The following is a 7,387-nucleotide window of genomic DNA, read 5'->3' on the forward strand; positions in this document are numbered from 1 at the left end:
CCTTTATAAAAGGAGTAGAAGTTGTAACTAATGATCATTTACCCATATCTTATTGATCAGTCTCAGGCTATTATTAACAGCAACATGTGGGTTGCCAGGTTTTGAAAGATGTCTAACTTGCTCTGTGTTTGACTAAGTGCAGGAAAACTCTCTCTTATTGCAGAGCTGCAGAGCATCCAGACCAAAATCATTTCTTAAGACCTTCAGAGTTAATGTCTGCTGCTGCTTTTTAATCAGAGCTCCAGCCGCCTGCCGGAGCCTCCCGGCTGCCATCCGGTTCAGAGTCGCTGCCTGCAGGTGTGTTTTTTTGATCGATATTTACAGTATGTAACTGTCACCACCACTTTGTACAACTCCTAAATGTTGGAGTGTTAGTGGTGGTATGAATGTTACTGCATTTCTTGGATTATTTAATGTTATAATCATAAACTTAAGACGTATAACTCGCGACTGAAAGACAGCTAATTATGCTGAAAGAGGATAAACACCAATCAACCTGGCATCTCATTAGTTCTTCTTATTAATGGCTTATAACTGATTTAAAACATTACTAAAGCTTTAGTTAGAATTTAAAGTGTAGAAACCATTTCTCCATGTGTTCGTCATCCTCTTGGGTTTATGATTCTGCTTCGATAGATATTTTTATTTTTTACCCAAATATTTGAACACACGTTGGATCATTTTTACCATTAACAAAGTGGAGGAGACACAAATCCTCTCATGTGCAGTTACGACGCACATTTTATTCTAGATTTAACTGTTTCTCTTAAAGGGCAGGTCCATTATTATTATTGTTTTTATGTTTTTTTTTTACTAAAAACAATAAATATAAAATTGAAATTTGACAAAGGTGTATCTTAATGACGATATGTATAATTTTTTTTCACTTTGCATCGATAATATTGGAACATTGAATCAATATATCGATCCAGATCGATGGATTTTTACTCCCCTAACAGTTAAACTAATATAGATTTTTTTTTTTAGGTGTCTAAAATCTGTTGTCCTGCTGCTCCCGTCTACAGCCGCTTTACCTCGCCGTCAGACAGCCCTTTCTGACGGCGAACTGAAGACGTTATATTGCTCTCTTCAAAGCCACCAGACTCCATTTACAAAAACAGTAATTTTACCTCTCAGAACACGAGTATACATACAACCCAACTTCAAAAAATCCAAACTATCCCTTTCTGTTATTTCCAAACTTAGCACAGCTAACATTGACTCAGCTAGTGCTAGTGTTCACATTATTGATAACCTTATTGATTAGCTTACTGTGGTGACCTAACGAGTGGTGGAACAGAACGCAGATGGACCCGCCCTTTAAATGTCAACGTGAACTGTTAGACTTGTAATGTTCTGATGTTTGTTCCCTATAACGCCGTAATGGAGTGAATACGCTGCGTCTTCTCTTGCATCACTGTTTGCCGTGTACACTGTGGTGTTTTTCATGATGTTAATTAGCCTCTTTTTGTAAATTGATTGTGATATAAAGCTTTATTTATGATCACATTGTAATTGTAGATATTATGTACAGTATTTAGTGCACATAAACAGATTTCCCATCAGAGGCAACTAAAAAAAAAGCTAAACAAAAAACACCATAAAGGGAAAAATCAAGCTTCATGAGGATAATACATAGAAATGTTTTAATGTTTAAACTGTATATTTTCGTCAAACATTACTGAGCGAACAGAACAAGTGTGGGTAACACTTATAATAACCATCATTAATAAATGGTAAATTAATAGTTAGTTAAACTTTAGTTAATAGTTATTTTACTGTCAACAATGACATGATAATGTTTACTAATTGTTGCTGTAAACATTAACTTCAACTAAATGCTATAATTTTTATTTTATCATTAGTTTGTGTAATATTAAATAATTAGTTTATAATTTCTATATATGTATCACAGCTGATAAGAGACGATAACAATTACATTCTGATTACATTAGTAAAGTACTTATTAACAATATTTGTTAGTGATTACGATTACAAATGATTTATAAATATTTAAGAAATTGTTTGTAAAACATCTATAAATATTACATAGATAGATGGACCAGAAACCAATTATTAACATTAACAACGTGTTACAAATATCTATCTAAATAATGTTTATATATGTTTGCAAATCATTTGTTAATCACTAACAAATACTTAATATATAAAAGGTTATGTATGCAACAATAAACTATTAAAACATAAATTATAGCATTACTAATACTAAGTAGCTGTTATTACTATTTCATTGTTGGTTAACAGTTAATTATTTTATTATGAACAATGAAATGATAATGTTTACTAATTAAATAGTAATGCTGTAATTTGTGTTATTTTATCATTAGTTTGTGTAATATGAAATAATTAGTTTATAAATTATATCTTGTATCGTAGCCGATGAGACGATAACAATTACATTCTGATTAGTATTAGTTGATAAGTCTTAACATTTTATTGTTGCACACATACCATTTTATAAACTATATTAAGTATTTGTTAGTGATTACGAAATTATTTGTAAACAATTATAAAAAAAAAACAATTATCCATTTACAAACTATTTATCTATTTAAATAATGTTTATAGATGCTTTACAAAGTATTTATTAACTATATAACAATTATAATCATCAGTTTCAACTTTATAATAACATCCAAATAATGTTTATAGATTATAAACCAATTATTAACCAAATATCTATATGTATATATTATGTCAAATATCTGGACCATAAAGTTTATAGATGTTTTGCAAATCATTTGTTAATCACTAACAAATACTTACTATATAAAAAGTTGTGTGCAACAATAAACTATATTAAAACATTAATTATAGCATTACTAATACTTTATAACTGTTATTAATTATAATTTTATTATTTGTTAAAAGTGAAATAACTATTAATTAAAGTTTAATTAACTATCAATTTATTAATGATGGTTGAAATGTGATATTGCAGCTGATTTGTGTTGATATGAAGATGTTTATAGGAAAAAGCTTTATGTAACGCTGTGTCTCATTTTCCGTGATGAGTAAGTGACATTATTAAAGTTAAATGTTGTCTTCCTGCCACATTCGAGGTTCTTTCTGTCTGAATTAGCTTTGGGACTCTTGTCGTTGCATCACGGTGAGAGGGAAAATCTCTTCTTGATGTGCTCTCCTATGTTCTCCAACCCTCCTCCGTCCTTCTTCTTCTTCCTCCTCCCCGGTGGAGACGTCTGCGTCCACTCCTTCATCGTGTTACCGAGGGAGAGTCTTTTCAGCGGCGACGCCTCTCTCTTGTCTGTTGATTTTGAGAATTTGTTGTGTGGATGCTTCTTCTCCTTCTTCAGGTTATCCAGGTTCAGGTTCAGTTTACTCTTCTTCTTGCGTTTCTTGTTGGGTAATGCCCCCTTCAGCTCACTCCAAGCATTGTCCAGAGGCGACTTCTTCTTCTTCTTCTTCTTCTTGTCCCAAATAAAGGTACTCTTAGAGGAGGAGCCACTCTTAGAGGAGGAGCCACCCATAGCCAGCCGACCTGCAGGACAAGGAAACATACTTGATATTTAACCCATTTGTGCCCATTTTTAATGTCCTTTGGTTGAAGGGTTCTCTGGTCTTTCTTCAGTACAAATGTGAAGAAATCTTTAAAAAAATCGGTGAAACCGATCTTATCATACTATATCTATTCTTTGGGCACATGGCAGGATGCATCAGCTTCAATAGAGCGCCACAGGAATGAGTCCTAAAACCTGGAAATGAGTTTCATTTCAGCACTTCCTGTTCCCTCATTTGGAGGTCAATGGGTTTTTAGTTAGATGTGTGAAATAAGGTCTGTGGTTAAAGGGACTGTTTGTAACTTCTTACACGTATAAATCATTGCTGGTCGGTGTCCCATGCGCGCTCGCGTGTGGCTACGCTGTTCAGACAAGACTCCAACACAAACTACACGGAAGCACCAAAACCGCAAAGTTATATCTAGTGAAGCCCGTCTGTTAAACAGTGTTGGCCGCGGTCGAAGGACGCGAGGGAGACCGTAGCTTTGGTCTCCAGGGCCGGAGTCACAGCTCCTCTGCCTGCTTGCCTTCACTCACAAACCGCGCTCGTTCTCGCTCACCTCGCTCCACCTCTACACGTGCATGCGCGCACACTACACACTGCAGAAGAGTTAGTTAATCTAGTGAATGTACAGTGGATGTTTGTTCAGAAATAAATGTCGCTGTTAACAAGCAATTTCTGATTCTTACATAGAGTCCCTTTAACACAAGCTGAAAAGATTTTAACAGTAAATAACCCAATGCTTAATTTGGAAACCTATGTGTCTTAAAAAAGGCGGTTGCTAACAGGTGGCTAAATGAGACTACTCAACATCATCACGCCGACTCACAGCCTCGTTGTGTATATTCGCGCTCATGTGACCGTGGTGTAGTTCGTTTATAGCCTAACGTTATAGCCTATTTCATTCACGCTTCAAAAATCATAAAGTGGTGTTCATTTGTGGAGATTATCTTACCGAACAAAACTTCTAAGTATCATAAACGTTTGTTTGCCACAGAGCTTATTTTCTGCAATAATCCAAAACCCAATGGAACAATCCCATTGGCTTGTTGTCAAGGGAACCAGGGCGATGCTAACTTCCTGGTTGACCTACAAAAATACGTCATCCCTGTATCAATCTATAGATTCAGTGTGATAAGACAATGGCTGTATCTCATAAACTACAAGGAGCACAATCAAGTGTTCAGTATACAGTAAAAACTCATAACAGGATGAATATCAAAGATATGCACACATATGCAGTGTGAAAAAATATTTTGTATGGAAAACATTTAATAAACAAAATGTTAGCATTTTTAATTCATTTTTCAAAAACCTTTACTATTGCTAAAAGTTAGATTTTTCATGTGATCTAAAAAATTTGAAATTTGTACCGTTAGATATTTGCCCAACGTATGTCCGCACCAAATTTCAAGACTTTTAACCTGTCAGAACAAATGTTGTGGCATTTTTCCTTATCGGACTAATATTTTAATTATTTTTTTAGGGTTAAAAAATTCAGATTTTTGTCCAATGTCAAAAATAAACTATAAAAGTTTTTGAGAACATGTCAAAGGGAAATCCAAACCACGTAAGTCAAAGTCAGATTAAATTAGGTATTCAGCTGCGTCCTTTTATGTAAATAATTGAGGTATTTTTTGCTTCCAGACTGAGAATTATTACTAGAATATGAGTTCATTCCCAATGCTGCAAGCAAAGCTCAAAGTGCTCTTGTTTACATTCACAAAAAGATGTCAGAACAAACCTTATGTCTTCTCCGCAGTGAGTCAGTCAGTTGGCAGAAGGTCGTGTTGCTGGTCTGACTTGTATCGTCACGTAGAGGGTCTGATGGACCACATCACACTGAGACAACGATCAACCACCTGACTCTAACTAATGTGCAGCCGCCAAACAGAAAGAACAAACTGGTTCTGTGACATTTTTTAGTGACTGACTTTCCCTCTGTTTTTGCTGATCCAGTGACGCCCAAAAACCTACGCCCTGAATATTCACGCACACTTACAGTGTGTACTGTACACGTGTATTTCAAAGCCTCCCCTTGTTGACCTGATAGAAGCTTCACGTGTGTCTAACTCTCTTTAATGTCACAGCTGACATGTTTGACTTGCACAAGTATTACTAATGATATTAACAACTGACCCTTCCTAAGTCCCGCCCCTTTTCGCCCTGTGTTCCAATAACAGTTGAGCAAGCCTGGAACCCGGCAGAACCTCGGTCAACTTTCCGTTGTCCTGTTGGGTTATACTAAGTTATTACACGGCTTTGTTGAATACTCGATTCTGATTGGTAAATCATGGCGTTCTACGGTCTCTTATTTCTTTATAACAGACCATTGCTATGTATAACAGACCGTTGCTATGTGTAACGGACCGTTGCTATGTGTAATGTGTAACAGACCGTTGCTATGTGCAACAGGCCGACCGTTGCTGTGTGCAACAGGCCGACCGTTGCTGTGTGCAACAGGCCGACCGTTGCTGTGTGCAACAGGCCGACCGTTGCTGTGTGCAACAGGCCGCCCGTTGCTGTGTGCAACAGGCCGACCGTTGCTGTGTGCAACAGGCCGCCCGTTGCTGTGTGCAACAGGCCGACCGTTGCTATGTGTACTGGACCGTTGCTATGTGTACCGGACTGTTGCTATGTGTACCGGACCGTTTCTATGTGTTACGGACCGTTGCTATGTAAAACAGATCGTTGCTATGTATAACAGACAGACCGTCGCTACATGTGACAGACCGTCGCTACGTATGACAGGCCGTTGCTACGTGTGCTGCCCCCTAGTTGTGCGGAGCAGGTAGCCAGGTATTACACATTGCACCTTTAAAGGGCTGTCCAAGTGATAACAGTGAAACTAGAGGGCGCCGTTGGTCCTCGTCCATTGAGTGTTGCATTATGGGAATAGTGTTTACTATTGTATAGCTAACAAAGTTACTCTAACTGTTACATTGACACACATTTATGTTGTTGGATTTCCCTGCATGTCTTTAAACCGTAGAAGGAGACAAGAGCAACAGTTTAAGATTTCTTCTGTTTGCTGCAGACGAGGCAGTAGTAGTAGTTTAATCTGAGTCGATACAACCACTTGATTTAGACTCTGTGCAGCAACCAAAACAGCTTCACCCATGTTCAGATTGTGTACTCTCTTCTTCTCTTCTTGTTCGTGACTTGTGAGCTGTGCTCACCAGAGCGGTTTCCTGTTGCTTGCATGCTACAAAATGTTTCGATATGAATACTAATTTCTTTATTTTTTTTCTGCCTTTGTTAGGGTTGCAAAACAAACGTCTATGTCACGTGATGCGATTATCTTGGTTTTTCTTTTTCTGCACATACAGACCACAATTTGTCTGTCACTTCAAATGTGCTGAAGTTGGGTATCAATTGTTGATAATTTTACTAGTGTGTTGCTGCAATAGTGGTGTTACTGTAATAGTAAAAAAAAAACTGTAGTAAAGTATACAGCCAATGCTTTTTATTCATCATTTAAGACTGATTTGATTAATAGGCTTTATCGGCCTCTTTGGAAATGTTTGTCACAATAAACAGCAAGAGGAATATTTATTTAATATATTAAATTTTATTTTGTGACCTAAAAATCCTGCATGAAAAAGGAGCCACTGTATTTTGGATGTAGTTTCCATTCATAGTAAATTACATGTTTCCATACTTATAAAGCTGCTGCCTGTGAAGATAAATGAGGATTTTATTAATCAGTCAAACTTTATTTATATAGCACAAATCATACATCAAGTGCTGAACATAAAGAGATAAAAAGAACACAAGTTGAATAAATAAATAGAAACATTTAAATGAGTGAAATAAAGTAGAGCATAATAAAACTAGCAAGTAGGTA

Source organism: Sebastes umbrosus, chromosome 3 (genome assembly GCF_015220745.1).
Source record: "Sebastes umbrosus isolate fSebUmb1 chromosome 3, fSebUmb1.pri, whole genome shotgun sequence".
Lineage (NCBI taxonomy): Eukaryota > Metazoa > Chordata > Actinopteri > Perciformes > Sebastidae > Sebastes > Sebastes umbrosus.